The sequence below is a fragment of the Coturnix japonica genome, chromosome 4 (assembly GCF_001577835.2).
Source record: "Coturnix japonica isolate 7356 chromosome 4, Coturnix japonica 2.1, whole genome shotgun sequence".
Lineage (NCBI taxonomy): Eukaryota > Metazoa > Chordata > Aves > Galliformes > Phasianidae > Coturnix > Coturnix japonica.
Genome location: NC_029519.1, coordinates 52927150 through 52943642, shown reverse-complemented (window position 1 = coordinate 52943642; position 16493 = coordinate 52927150). Strand labels below are relative to the sequence as shown.

At 37.4% G+C, this 16493-nt stretch overlaps 1 long non-coding RNA gene across 1 annotated transcript; it reads right to left on the bottom strand.

The window, feature by feature from the left end:
* Positions 1–7703: 7703 nt before the first annotated feature.
* LOC107313612 lies at positions 7704–16143 on the bottom strand. The gene is made up of 3 exons (XR_001555083.2): positions 15971–16143; positions 12619–12840; positions 7704–11569 (listed from the first exon to the last, which is right to left on the bottom strand). It is a non-coding gene; the product is annotated as an uncharacterized LOC107313612 (long non-coding RNA).
* Between the last annotated feature and the right edge of the window lie 350 nt (positions 16144–16493).

Genomic DNA, 16493 nt, shown 5'->3' with positions numbered 1-16493 from the left:
CTTCTGCACAGCCAAGAATCTCCAGTCATTGTCAGTCTTCATTTTTGCCCCTTTCCATGAACCTTCACTTGGCAAAATCAGATTGGGACCCTGTTCATGGCATGTGAAATGGTTTGCTGGGGGGCATCCACGGATAAGTATGGCAGTGGTAATTATGTTATTCCCTCTCACAGAATCACAGAATCGCAGAATTATCAAGGTTGGAAAAGACCTAGAAGATCATCTAGTCCAACCTTTACTGATACTTCCCAGTTAAATCATATTCATCAACACAACATCCAAATGTTTCTTGAACACTCCCATGGTCGGTGACTCTACCACCTCCCTGGGCAGTGCATTCCAATGTCTGACTACCCTTTCCAAGAAGTAATACTTCCTAATGTTCAGCCTGAATCTCCCCTGGTGCAGCTTAAAACCATTCCCTCTTGTTCTATCATTGATTACATGAGAGAAGAAGCCAACCCCCAGCTCACTACAACCTCCCTTCAGGAAGTTATAGAGAGCAATAAGTCTTTCTCAGTCTTTCTTCTCCTCCTTTGGATTTTCCCTTCTTATCCAAAGCCTGTTCACCATGAGGATGTTAGAAGAATCAGCTGTGTATTCCTGAATATGAACATCCAATATTTGAACATCCAGTACTTTCCACAGCACTGTCACAGGCTGTTGTAGGTCTGAGTTCTGTATTACAAACTTAAGACAGCAAGAAATGACATACATTTCTTTTCCTTAATTTCTGTAGAATTCAGTAAAAAATAAAAAATAAAATAATAAAGAAGCCATTTCAATCTCTGCTGCACCATAGAAGAGTTTCATTTAGTTTGTCTTTAAAAATACACTTAAAAAATATTTCAGACATATTCAGTATTTATCCAGAAGGCTCTTTATTGAAACATATAGCCATACAATCTATAAATAACAAAGGGGATTAATTAAGTGTTTATCCAACAGATGGTCATTGAATTAAATAATACAAATTGTAGAGCCTGTATAAATAACCGTTTTTTCTGACAGCCTAGTAAAGAACTGTATGAAACACTAAACATGAAAGTCTGGAGGATGACATTTAAAAGAAAATGGAAAATAACAAGAGCACCAAAGTTCCCTTTTCATGACTTACACAGTTCAAACATCAAATGTCTGCTCTTCCAGTCTTCTTGTTTTGATTCATGCTAATAGAACTAGGAGCAGAATCAAGGATGAAGTTTTGTTCTCTATAAATCACACTGTTCTGCCTTTTTTTATTTTTGACTTAAGTTGTTCTAGCTTGCCCATCACTTTGTTAGAGTCTTGACACTAAATAATGTTAAATCATGTTTTCTGTTGGAGCTATGTTAGTCCATTTTACATATAAGGATATTTGAATATGTATATATATGTATATACTATGTAAAATATGGCATTATACTAATGCTCAGGTTTAAAAACAGTGCTCACTATTAAGCTTTGGTTTTGACAGCCTGATTCATTTCCAGTTATTTCCACTTAATTTGAATGTTATCTTCTACATGTCCTCTCTATTTTTCTTCCATATTTCAAAGTCACAGTTTTACACAACAAATGAATCTGCACTATGATTATGTTCCTTTTACCTGTACATCAATGTAATCTTACATCTTGAGTAGCTGAAATATGAGCCAGGTGCTGTGTAAAAGCCACTCAGCCTCACCTACGGAATGATGGTCATATCCTTACTTGAATAAAATGACGATTTTTATTTTTTTTTTCCTGGTAAATGCACCACAAGTATTAAACTGCTAGTTCTAACACTGACATTACAATCACATGAAATGGTACAGCTGCTTTTTCTTTCTTCTTACCTTTTTAATTCTTTTTGTAATCAGCCTATTCTAATTTTATCTGTGTAGAGCAAAACCACCAGTTTACAACTCCACATCTCTATATTTCAGTCAGGTTAATAGTTAACAATAACCACTCTTCCATTTTTTTCCTCTTTTTCGGCATTTCACTTATTACTTCAGGTCACATAATCTCATAAGAGCAGAAACCACTTTTTAAAACATGAAACAGAAGCAAAAGATTTTCTATACCTCATAACTGCAGGAATAAAAAAGAATTGAATCTGCTATCTGAACATCTGATAAGCCTCTGAAAAGTAAAAAATAAAAATTAACTACAGATGTGTTTTTAAATCAGAGTTTTTAAGTTAAACATATTAGATGGTTTGATTTAAACCCGATTCTGCTATTGGCAAGGAGGTTTCTCTGAGTCCTCCCTGGAAATGTGTCAGAGGAAAATCACCTTCTGCCATTCATCCCAAGACTAATAGTGTAAAAGTTAGACTGCTATCAGAAAGGGCAAAGATAATCCACTGTCTGTGATGCACTCCCACAATCATGACCACTTTCCTACAAACAGATGAGAAGAACCACATTTGCTAAAAATAAATTTCAGTCAATAGCTGAAAAGCAAGCAGGAACAATATCAAAATGCCCTCTAGAAACTGAGGATGGAAAGAGGGCAGGAGGGGGAGGAAGCATGGAAAAAAGTGAGAGGAGCTATACAAAGAAGTCAAAAGGGAAACAAAGCAGGTGACCTACAAACCAGCTACTATTCTTCAGGAAGACAACTTTGCCTTGGAAGTTAGAAGAGAAAGCAGGATCAGTAGTAGACATGGAGCATGCAATAAATGCAAGACACCCCTGTTGAGAAGAGCCTATAAATAAAGCCTTTTATTTCTTTTTTTAAAGGAATAGACAAAATCCTATTTTGCTTAACAGTGCTCAAAAAACTTTCTAGGAGCAGATCTAAGAAGTCTTCAGAACAGTTATTAATATTGTTTCCATTACTTAATGTTAAATTTTTTCTTTGTTCTGAAATTCATTTTCCCTTCTAACAACAAAATGGGATTAGAGAAAGATAAAAGAGATCAGAAAAAAAATAAAAATAAAAAATCAGGTTTGTAAGATTCAAATTCACATTTTGTAACTTCTAAGGAAATATGGGAAGATTTTGTATAATTATATTTTCCCTGAAAATGTTTGTAGATCTTTGCAAAGTCCTGCTGGAAAGAGCATCAGTAAATAAATCTGTTACTAAAAATGTTCAAGGTAGCGCAGGCACAGCCTGAGATAAAAGCAGGGGACAATGCATTCTACCATTGTGTCTGAAGCAGAGGTGCCACAGTTGATACAGAAAAATGGAAAGAAGCCTGGGTATCAAAGCATTTGCTAAAGATGTTCAAATCGTTTTCTAATTTTTATTATTATTATTATTATTGTATAATTATGATAACTTTTTAACTTAAGTGAGAATTAAACACTTGAAAAAAAGTGTCACGGTATTGAGAGGCAGTCGGAGTAGTGACAGGAAAGTAATAATCTGCTGTAAGTGCCAAATGCAAGGTGAGCTGGGACCACTGCCTCTTTCCACTCACAACATCACACAGATGCCATTTGATAACAATTTACTTAGCACTGCAGAAAGGGGAGATTTCTTGTCTTAATTACACCAGGTCCAAAAAAACGTTATGAATTCCTTTGAAATTATTGCATAATTGGAGAGGGGGTTGAAGTAACAGGGCCTACAGTCAGTATTCATATTTTATTACTTATTTATTATCTGTATTTTTATTAACTGTATTTTTTATTTTAGTTATTATTATTCCATGTAATTGTAGGAGATTATCTGGCAGAGGGCAAAAGAGATTGTCATTCTTTTCCACATCCATAGGAACATCTCAGTACCAGCAAATAACTATTATATTTGATTTCCAGCTTTCTCAGAATGATTTACTGTTAATAACTTCAGGGAATCTTTGCTTTCTGAATTCCAAGTTAGGGCACAAAGAGAGGAAAAAAAAAAGAAAAAAAAGAAAAAAAAAAAAAGAAAAAAAAAAAAGAAAAGGAAAACCAACCAAGCAATTGTATTATCTTTTGGAATAAATATCACATCTTTCAAATTTTGCAGATATCTGCTCTGGCAGAGCAAGGCACTGAATTCTAAACTGTCTCTTCAGTTTGTCCATTTAATGGATTAAGGGCGCACCAAGGTTCATGCCTACCACATGGCTTCTTTCATTACAAGGAAATGCTCTTATCAGAAAAATCCCAACATTTACTTAGCACTAGCAATGCAAACAGAAAACACTTGCTGTTCACAGCACAGCAAGGCTGGTTACGTGGCTGTTGTCTCCAATGACCAGATGACTGATGGCTTCCACAAAGGAATGACTATACTGCAGGATAGAGACAGAGAAGGGATCTTCTTATGCCCTACAGAGAAGCCTAAAGGGGAAAGGGATTTGCTTCTTAAGTCCAAAAAAGGAAAACAAAAAAAAAATTAAAAATCATGATTATGTGTAGATTCTTTTTTTTTCCAAGCAGCTAATAATTTGGTAATATGCCTGCATATTTTCAGCTGAATTGGACGCTGCTTGGTGTTATTCCAAGGGGAATTTTATCAGTAAAAACATTCTTCCCTGTGCAAGAATTGAGACATCTCTAGGACAGTTATTGCTGAACATAAGACCAATAAAAAACCATTCCCAGCCAAACATAGCATTAATTCATATCTCCTGAGAGCTAACTAAACATATGTTTTTCTAGCATCAAGCACAGAGCAGCAGGAGAAAATCTTAAGATCTCCAGTGATTATCTGAGCTCTTCCTCCTGTATCAAAACATAACCTTTGTTTTGCCCACTGAGACATCCTTTTGGCATTTCAGAACACCTCTGAGTACCGTGCCCCAAGGCTATGCAAAACTCCTCCTCCCAACTGGCTTTGAACTTGTGCAAATGCTGCATTGTATCTTGGGGAATGAAAATGATTTGTCCATTTGCGCTTAGCGCAGATCAGACTAGACTCCCCAGCCAGGGCTCTGGGCAGAGTTTTCCTAAGTAAATTCTAGCAAAGTGAACATCTTTCGTGCTAAGTATTCTCTCACAGTACTCATGTTATTCCCTTGTCAAAAAGAGTTTGTGCTGAAGTGGCTTGTTGTTGTAAACAGAGAGCAAGAGAATGACTTCAGAGGAAGGCTCACACACGCACACAGCTCCGCAAGCAGCTCTGATTGAAGCCGCTGGCAAACTAGCAGCTTAAATCTGCCCGTAGAGGCTAGAGGCCAGAGGGACCTAAACAGAGCAGGAAACTTAAGACATTATCAAGCAGATGTGGTTTAATTTTGCTGCATCCATTGGCAGATAAACAGAATGTGATAATGCAGGGCACCTGCTAATAACAGCCTGGGAAGGCAAAGCCACAGGCAGTGAAGACTAAATATCAGGGATGTGGAGCCCAAGGCAGGTGGCTCTGGACATGAAGAAAACTCTCCTGTTCAGTCTGCCAGCCTGTCAGCATTTGTTTCTGTACAGAGAAAAAATTGTTCCTCTAGAGATGCTGAAGCTATCTAGCAGGGTGTTGATCCTGCAGGTACAGTGAGTTGGGAAATGCAAAATAGAAGCATAAAATTAGTGGAGGGTTAAACATTTGAAAGTCAGCATTTCCAGGATTGTGTAAGGGTTTAGGAGGGTTCTGTTTCTGCATGCTCAGCCTGAGACTTATATGGGTGATGGTGCTTGAAGGCTGAACCCTCACTTAGAAGTCTCAGCTTTCCAGAGTTTTCAGCCCGCACTAAGAAAAAAAATAAAGTGCATTGTTTCTTTTGTGTACTAAATGTCTACAAATGAAATACCACCAGTCACCAGAAGCTTGTTCTAAAATGTCGCTTCCAGTTTTCACCTTTATGCTTTATGATTGACAGCTCCATCCAGCAAACCAGATGTGCTAGTTCTCCTGCAAACTGAGATCCCCAGTTCACTTCTATTCACAGATTCACAGTCAGTTTCCCTCCCCACCAAATTAAAGAATCTTCTGAAAGACAACATCAACAATGGATTTTTCATTTTTAGAATGCCACGTGCAGTGACTTATTTAACTAAAATCTACCCAAGCTTCTCTGTGTTACTGTTAAAGATTTATTCCTATGTTAAGTGCATAATAACTTTTATATAAAAGAAGCCATACAAAGTTTTATTTGATGAATATAACACAGGTTCCTGCAAAAGGTAAGTTTCTGCAAATTATCCCACAGTTTGTTTTTTACGGTATCAGTTAGATAATACATTCTCTCATATCCTATCCTCAACACTAAAAGAAAAAAAGAAAGAAAAAAGTCTTTTATGTAGTTCTGGTCACTATTGTGGTTTGTAATAATTGTTCTGAGAAAAAATTAGAAGAGAAGTCAGATTTTACCTGGTGAGAAAAAGACTTTATACATCACTGTATGCTTAAAATAAATAAATAAATAAATAAATAAATAAATGAATGAATAAGTAAATAAATAAATAAATATAGTGAAAAATGTCAGCAACTTAGATAGGAAAAAAAGACCACATTTCCTCTTTGGGCCAGCTCTCTTTCAGATAGGTGCATCTGAAACAAATGCCTTAAGAGTTCAGTGGGTATTCTAATTAAGAATATTAGCAACAGTGTCCATGATGACTTGGCAAAGTTTCAGATACATTTTACAACAAAACTCAGGACCTTTCACCTTCAGCTTGCCCTGGTGGCAGGAAAGGAGCCTTGTATCTGCAGTTTGCTTCACCACATCTTTTAGCCTTCTTGGCTAGATCCTCCCTAGGGAGAAGAGCAGGCATTTGTCATTACCTGCTGCTGCTGAGATCTGCAGACAAGAGGAAAGGCTCTGGATCATACTCACACTGCACCAGCAACCACTTTCAGTAAGCTGAGCTTCTTCTATGGCACAACCGTGTGCTGTTGAGTATCCAGCTTGTCTCTGGGCTGTCCAGTTCACTCCCAGAGTGGTATAGCTATCTTAGCACAATAAATGCAGCAAAACTAGAGTGGCTGTCACCTGTAGAAATGCCTGTACTTGCTGTGAATGGTCATAGACACTGTGGGTGCTGGTTACCCTAAGGGTATGTCAAGGTTACATCAACATGCCACTCTTCCTGGTCTAAATACCTACCTAGAATCACAGAATAACCCAAATTGAAAGGGACCCATAAGGATCATCAAGTCTTAGGTGGTGTCTACACAGGACCACCCAAAAATCAGAATACATGACTGAGAGCATTCTTCAGATGCTTCCTGAACTCCAGCAGCTTGGTGCCATGACCATTGCCTTGACAAGATGGTTTCAGTACCTGACCACACTCTTGGCGAGGAACCTTCTCCTGACGTCCAAACTGAACCTCTCCTGTTGCAGCTCTATGACATTCCCCTGGATCCTGCCACTTTCCCCAGCCAACTAGTAGTGTTGTGCTTGATGTGACCCAGGATACTGTTGGCCTTCCTGACTGCTTGGGCAAACTGCTGTCTCATGTTCAACTTGCTGTTGGCCATGACACCAGTTCTCTTCAAGAGAGCTGTGGCTGACAGCTGGCAGGCCACTGTCTCAATTGGCAGTAACTTCCACAAAGATATGGCAGTAACAGCTCAAAAACAGCAGAAATGCTAAATCAAAAGCAGCATCACATCACAATCTGGCTTCCTGGACAATACAGCTACCAAAACAAAGCAGAAGTCTGTAGCTCCCAGGTTAATGCACATCATTCACTGGTCACACTGGTGCAGATTGAAGACCAAAGGTACTAAGGGGTTACTCAAGTTCCTTATGCCCAGAGCATGAGTTCAACTTACTTCCTTCTCCTTAAAAGGACACTGAATTTGAAATCAAGCATGAATGCATTGTACTCACAGAAATGTTTTATTATCTCCTGGTACTTTATTTAATACAGCTTGAGTATTTTCTACATTGTGTTGCCAGATATCCGCTTGATTTCCTTGTCTTTGAATGTGAACACATGATCCTCATTTCGGAAGCAGTGAAATATCTTTTTTGTAACTCTCCCTTCTTAGTCCTGTTCTTCCATAGCTTCCCATGTCTGTGAGAGCAGATAGTGTTGTGTATGGGTTTTCTCATTTCCAAGGACAGATACGGAATGGAAGAAGATGAATTAACTGGAGCTCAGTTGAAACAAGGCTAAAATTCTTTCATTTAAATATTCAGTTTATTTCAAAGGCAGAGAAGGGCAACTATTATTGTAGTAGGACAAGATGTATTGAGAGAAATACAGAAAACATCACAGGTTTTTGCCCATCCAACTTATCCAGCTTGTAAGCTGTAAAAATATACCTGATATAATCACAGAAATAATTATAATTTTACCATCTGGGGATGTCGCCAAAATAAATCAGACAATTTTCTGCAACTTCACTGCCTTGAAGTTTATATAGAGAGCCTTATTCAAGCAAATTTCCCACTGAAGTCAAGGAGGTTTTGAGGCACAGAGTACATGACTGGCTCGTCAGGACACATTGATTTTGACATGAACTGGGAAAAATACTCCTGCTGCAAATACAACCTCTAACTTCATGCTTTGATATTGACAGGCAATCATAGTGCTTAGCCACTACGCAGAGAACAGAGAACAGGGAAATGGAGCTCAGGGCAGCTGGAGCAGCTGAGGAGAGCAAGCAGTATCTAAACTGCCCCTTCCCAGAGCCACACAGCTTGCACCCATAGGGCAGCTGGAGCACTTCCTGGTGCTCCCGCCCTGTGGTTGCAACAGAGCTGTCTGCAGTGGTACTCATGTGGGAGTTTGAAATGAAAACTCAAGAAACAAACAGCTAATGAGATAAAGAAGAGACAATAAGAAAGACAGAGCCCGTGGCTACCACAAGCCTGCATCAATGGGAGTTGGACCAATAACCTGGAAAGCAAATGTTCTGGCTTCAATTCAATTAAAAGCTTTGCAGGGAGCCAGAGTGGAGCATTCAGGGTTTCTGTTGGGGATGCCTGATGGCTGTGTTTCCTATTGCTCAGAAAATGTTGTTTTCTGCTACAGGCAGAGGGGCTGGTGCTTGATGATCCTTGAGGTCCCTTCCAACTCAAGCCATTCTATGATTCTATGATTCTTGAGCTGCCTGCAGTAGCATCTTCAGTCTGCTGGTACAAGATGCTCCCACATACCCCACTGAAAATTGAGAGATCCACTGTAGAAGCCTGTGCACTTACAAAAGTTTAAATCCAGTGAGAAAGAACAGTTAGGAGCTATTATTATGACATATATTTAAAAAGTATATATACTGTGAATATAAACAGAGATAAATATTGAATATATTTGTTCCTGGAAAAAAATTGACTGTGCACTGTTTGCCCGAGCAATATCCTACTTACAGACAGAAAGCTTATTTAATGAAATCACTTCCTGTTTATCTTGAGCTTCTAATCTCTCTCTTTATCTGAACCATGGTGATCTGGGTTCGCATTTTCAATGAGTGTTACACTAGTCTTTTGTCTCACCCACCCCTTTTCTTGTCATTGTGGGACATGTTCAGAACTCCCAACTTCCACCTGCCAAGGCTCCTTCTGGTACCCCTCAAGTAACATCAGAGGTCATCAGCACTTCTCATTGAAATAATCTTTTTCTCCTCAGGTTCTGTCAAGCTAGACTCTTTGAAAGCTGTGTTTAACTGCATTCTTTTGAATTTTGCAGTTTTAATTCCCGTGTTTGACCAATTTATTTCCCTTGGAAGTTTCTGCTCTGTCAGCTTACTGTTTATTATCTCCTTGCTTTAGACCTACCTCTTTTTCCTTTGGCATTTTTCAGCTATCTGCACTTTATTTGTTGGTAGCTGTATCACCTAGGGCTGAGATGGCAGCACACACTTCCTCTGCTGTCACTTACTTCTTTCTGAATGGTTGACTTTAATTCTTTCAAAATAAAAGAAATATCAGTGACTTTTTCCCATTCCACAAGTTTCATCTAATGCTACAGTGCTCATTTTAAAAGCAGAAACTCACCTTCACCTCTCCGAACCTATAAGTTTAAATATTTTTGAGTTAACACTCCTTGAGGCCTTGAAGCAGGGTCCTTCATCATGACTGCCATATTCCATGGTGTTAAGAACAAAACCAAAAATAAAATGGTAATAAAAATACAGTGTTGGTGCTCAGGTTGGGATTGGCTTTGAAATGATTGATCTCTAAATATTACTTAGCTATCACAGGAAAGAATGTTAATGAATGCAAAGGTTTTATTTTTCCCAGCTCAGCACATAGGCAGTGTTTCACCAGGATGACGCGATGCTGTACTGCAAGGTTTCTTTCACTTAAATGTGAAGCCAAGTTTATGACTGCTTATGGTCACTAATGTGTCCTGGTGTACTTCCAAGTTCTGGATCATTAACCTTGCTGTCAGAACTAAAATCCACTCATATAATTAGGTTACCTTTCAGTTTCAAATGGAAAAAAAAAATAAATAATAATTTCTTTTTTCCTGTTCCTTCAGGAAAGAAAATGTGCGGAGCTGCTGCCAAAAAACGGTGGCTTGGCTCTTGCTTTACCTTCTCCATTTGTTGTTTTTTTTTTTTTAAACACATCTCCTCTCCTTCGTCTCTTTCACTCTGTAGCTATGTGATAGAATTCAACTTAATACTTTTTTGATTCTGCACCCATGTTATATTGCAGTGAGGTGCTAAGCCAGGTGAGTGGCAACTTTCATGTTTGTTGTTTTGTCCTTAACTGGCTTTTAACCAGGCATAAAGTTAAGGAGAGAAGGAAGAGTTATAGTTTACCATGAGATATTCTGGGGCTTACCTTTGAAGACAAGGTCAGAGCACCTTTTAGTCTTCAGAAAGGACAACAAGAGAGCTTAAGGTAGTTCTTGTTGTATAAGTGAGAATTTCTATGTGATATTTTTGGTATCATTTTTCTTCACACTTTTCCTCAAGGCATAACATATTCTTCAGTAACTCAGCACTTTCTGTCTTCTGTATAATCCTTTACCATCATTTAATATAATATTCATACCTGGAGAGTGACCCCAGCAGTTAAATGAACAGTTCTGCCACAGGGACGGGCAGCAGAAGGCATTTCACGTGCAATCAGCTGTGTGCATGCTTGCAGTTTATAATCGCAATAATGATTTGAAACTTATGCCTGTGGAAGCAACACTGTGAGAGTTTGGAGCATCTGCTCACAGAGTTTCCAGAGATAAAGTGCTCTGTAAGCTTTCTATTGGCCAGTGCTCTCAAGCTACTGCCAGTGCTAGTACCTGAAAACCCATCTTTACTCGGTCTGGCACAGACAATTTTATATGCAACAAAAATTCTAGTAGAGCAAAATCTTACCTCATTTACATTTCTGCAACTTTATTGCCATTAGGTGCCTCAATTCCCATTACATTTTTATTTTTGCTGTATACCTCAGAGAGATATAGACAGTGGATATGCACAGGTGTCACAGAGGCACATCTGGACTGGCAGCTGCACCTGGGTTAACAGGTTTGTCACAAATGAGAGCATAATCCAGCTCAGGCACTTCCTGTGCCAGATCTGCATGACTAACAAAATAAGATAGCAGTTAAGACACGTTATTGTTGCTAATTGCCATCAGCTTGTCTCCAAATATTTCCATTCTCAACATCTGATGGGAACACACACCTTGTGTATCTGCTGCTCCACTGGGAATTTGGACGTTGGCTTTAATGAGGGATTTCTTTTTCTGCTTCTTTTATTGCCTGAGCAGATAAAATGTTTTTAACCCTCGAAGCTTTGGTGCTGCTTATTCTGTATGTTCTCGTTCCTGTAAACAGAAGAGGCAATGACCACACAAGTTTGCATCTGTTTTGGTATAAACATTTATAGTTGTCTCTTTGCGATAGCCCAACCCTTTCAGTTGTGTTGAACAATAAGAAGCTGTTTTTTGCAAAGACTGTGAGCACAAAAGAAAGCAAAAAAAAAAAAAAAAAAAAAAAAAAAAAAAAAAAAAAAAAAAGATTTTTTTCCACTAAATGTAACCAAGACTGCAGGCTTTATAACTTACTCAGGAAACAGAAGTCAAACCTCCCATAGATAATGAGAGAGATATTTTAAGTAATATAATGTTAATGAGAAAGTTTTATGAGTGGTAACGTGGCCTCACTTTTCTCTCCTTTTAAACTATTATGGAAACAATTCTGGTTTTAGAACTACAATCTGTCTCAGTTACTTATAAACCAGAGAACTGTATGAAGTAATATTAATAACTGGATAATAAGGAACTTATTTACAACTACATAGGGCAAAATATAACCAACAGGAAACTATATACCATTTTCATGTAATCACTGTGCTCTTTTAGCAAGGAGTAAAATGTACTTTGATGGTAAGAAATGACATATGAAAGAAGATTAGACCCATCATACGTTATGCTTCACAAACTATCTCCATGGAAATGCAGAGTTCTCCTTCTTCATTGCTCAAAACTTGTTTTTGGTAGAGATGACTATTGATTTGAAATTTAAATCAAAATTTCCTCATGAATCAAAGGACTTTATTAGTCATGCATGGCATCGTTCTTTCCAGTATGACCTCTGCTTGCAAAATGATGTCTCACTCCCATACTCAGATTGATAGAGTTGGCAAAGAAGGAATAAGGCTGGGCAGCTTTGAAAAAGGTAACTATTTATCTTGACTGCTTATTTCAATATTTTCTGATGTGGAAGCAAAAACATATCGGAACCAATTTCCTTGCCTTCTGTCAGTCTGCCTCACTTCTTCTGCATGGTGCAAGTTGTGGGAATTCACTGGAAAGCAATGATACAGTTCAACCTGTCCTAAGCAGAGCTCTCACTTCCATTTTAATGCGCTCACCATTTGAAAATGTTGCTTGGAGTGGAACATCCTTTAGCATATACTGTATGATATTCTAGTCCCTGGTGCCAGTGGTGCATGGTTGAATACTAAAATGAACCAAGAACTCAGTGTACTATAATATTTTTTCACAATGTTTCTTCCCTGGAATGATGTTGATTGATGTCTTTGATTAGCTCAATTTTAGCATAGAGGATGGTGCCGTTTATTCTATGTCTTGTCCTGAAATAGGAAAAAATGCAAAATCTGATCATTCTAGCAGATATTTCTGAATATAGGTACTGCTCATTTCCCCAGTGACATGAAGCATTTAAGGATTTATACGCTGCAAGGTGAATTCATCCAACAATACAAGAAAAACTAAATCTCTTTTCTAAGGAATATGCATGAGCATATGTGAACACAAACAAATAGTTTCATTTCTGTTCTGAGAAACTTATAAATCTGGTGTCAGTCTATCATTCTTGTTAACAGCGTTACAGTTCATTTTAATTATATATGTACTAAATAAGATTTAGTTAAAAGTTTTTATTAAGCAGAGCTTTTAAAAGTTCAAGTAATTCACATAATTTTAAATTAAAATGGCAATAAATATATCCTAGCAGTAAAATAAAGGTTTAAAAAAAACTGATTAAAAGGAAGAACTGAAAAAAATTAAAAATAAAAAATAAAAAATCATCCTCTCAAATGATTGCATTATTTATAGTAATAGAAGATTTCAGGGGAGTTTTCAAACACCATCATAATGAAAAAATTTAAATATAAAGACTCGTCTTTTTTTTCTTTCTTTTCTTTTTTAAATTTCCTCTTTTGTTGCTTATATAATTCATATAAATAAAAATAAAATGTAAAGTGGTTTTTGAAAAAAAGAATGTAGGCAATGAAGTTTTATGGGCTACATTTCAATTGGTTTAAAAATAGAGACATCAGTGAGAGTAGGTTTCTATGAAGTTTTATCGTTGACTTTAATGTTCCCATAAAAGTGAATGAGAAGTTACTTTTTTGGTCATCTCACTAGTTAAGCTAATAAAAATACATACCTTTTCAACCATGCATACAACAGGAGTCTCAAATGATTAAACAGTTGTTTTCTGGTTTGTTTTGTTGCTGTTTTTCTTATTTTTCCTTTTTATATTTATTCCCTTATATTCCATTATTTTCAATTATAACAATTCTAAATTCACCTGACTATCAATGATATGGCTTGGGAGGGCATCCCTTTCCAGGAAACCAAGTAAATCTTAGAAAGGACAAAATACTGTTTCTCATATTTCTTTTGCGCAGAGTTTTGCCAATTTTCAGCTGAAGCACTTGTTTTGGAGAAAAATGAAACTGGATGAAGGAGGAGTTATACTAAAGTTACAGAACTGTTCAGTTAAAAGAACAAAGACAAAATAAAAATGTAATTTTTTTTACTTGTTATTTTTTTAACACCCTTTTAAAAAAACAAAATGATTTTATTCTTCGTTCAAAAAGCATTTCAATTTGAAATTCTACTTATTTTAGAATTTTTTAACGTAGTGAAATTAAAATGGTGTTAGCACAGCATCTTCATTTATCTGTGTCGATCTGTTGCTTTTGATCCTGCATGCTTCTTGTTGCCCTTAGAAAAGATCTTATATCAGCAACACCCAGTTTCAGTTCGTGAAAAGAAAAACAAGCAGAAATAAATCTCACCTTGAACGTCACTTATGAGCATTGAAAAATGCGTGTTTTGGAGCTAAACTAAACTAAGTCAGAAATCATTCTCATCATTCTAGTTGTATTGGTTTAGGTAGGAATAAATACAGGGAACATCCAGCCATTGGACATGAATGGAGAGAAACATAAACTTGGAGACACTGCGCAGATCAAGGAGGCTGCCTGACAGAGTCACATAGAATCTAAGACAGATATTCTCCTCCAAGACCAAGGTGGTATGGTATGTCTGCAAGATAGTATGCCTGCAAGATGCATTTTCTGGGGTCAGGGCAGCCTTTGTATCACGAGACACCGCTTATTTGCAGCAGGAAGAAATCACCAAAGATATATCTAAATGATTTTATTATCTAGATAGAATTCTCCCCCGAAGCCAGGTGCCTGTGGATTAGCAGTGACCTTGCGTAAGAATGTTTCTAACTTCTAAGAGAAGCAGAAGGCATGTATCAGACACTCTTGGTTCACTCCATGTCACTCATCTCACTTATGGCTTCTCTATTCAGCTGCAGCTGGTGTTCCTCCTGAATTCTCTACTGCTCAAATACCTGAGCTGTAAAATCAAGAGACTGGGTATGTCTTTGGCTGCATGGAGTTGTGATAACCGTGCTGACTTTTAATCAGCTTTCCTTGGTCACAGACAGCACCTTGTGACCCTGACATATCAGTCCTCTGATTCACCCTATTCCTGATGCTGCCACTGCTACTGGGACAAAACTTGTGTCTCCCAACAATGGAAACAAATCACAATCATTTCATTCTCAGGCTTGATTCTGCCTGTTCAAATAGACTTGAAAGTTAATGAAACAGAGAATATTGTTTGTTCTGTAGTTCATTTCACCAACAAGTCAGGACTTCAAATATTCACTGCTAAACAGGGGCTATTTGGAAAACAGGGTGTCTGGATCTCTGTTCCTAGGAAGCAGTTCTGTTAGCTCATGGTAAAGCAAATGAAAGTTAGCCTTTTGATACAAGAGTAAGCTCAGATTCTGACCTTAAAGGGAGATTACATCTGATGAATTTGTTCACAGTCCATCTACTCCTTTTAATAATGAGTTATTAAAAAATAAATATATCCTTTGTAATAAGTGAGAAACATAAATGTTTATGTTAACGTAATTGTGAACACAGAAGAATGATTATTATTAGGAGAGAGGGAAAAAACAGAAAACTTGGAAGCTATGTTATTCATCATTACTTGATAGAGTAATGGAATTTTGTACAACAGCTATTCCTCCAAGCACAACGAAGATGATATGCTACGCTGGTAACAAAATCATTTCACTGTTAAGATAATTTTTTTTTCAGATTAATATTTTTTTTTCAAACAACAAATATTATGAAAGTAGTGTGGATAAATATTTTTATATTAATGCAAAATATTTTATATGAGTTATTCTTACAAAGTCTATGTATCCATATAGCACTGTACTGAGATTAATCAAGTAAGCAATTCTAATGTGTCTTTTAATGTATGAACCAGATTAAATATATATACATTGTTTTATATGTGCCAAGTACATGTAAAAGTATTCATGCATAGCCTGCTGGAAGTAACAGAAATTTCACTCTAGAAATTTCACAAAATCAGAAAATTGCAGGGTTGGAATGAACCCTAAGAAATCATCAAGTTAAACACCCCAACCAAAGCAGGTACCTTACGATAGGTTGCTCAGGTAGGCATCCACGAGGGTCTTGAATATCTGAATAGGAGACTCCACAACCTCTCTGAACAACCTGCTCCAGTGCTCCATCACTATTACTGTAAAATTAATCCACATGTTAGTATGGAACTTCCTATTTTCAAGTTTTAGGTCATCACTACTCATACTATTGCTATGCACCACCAAGAAGAGCCTGGCCTCACCCATTTGCCTCCCACCTCCCTTTAGATATTTATTAACATTACTCAGATCCCCCCCATCAGTCTTCTTTTCTGCAGGATGATTAGACCCAGATTAGTCAGACTTTCCTCATCTGGGAGATGCTCCAGGACCTTTATCAACTCTGTGGCCCTCTGCTGGACTTCTAGGAGGTCCCTGTCTGTTTTGAACTGGGGAGCCCAGATCCGGACACAGTGTTCAAAATGTGGCCTCACCAGGGCAGAGTAGATGGGGAGGCTCACTTCCCTCGACCTGCTGGCTGCATTCTTTTTTCCAGTGCATTGTGGTTTGGAGATT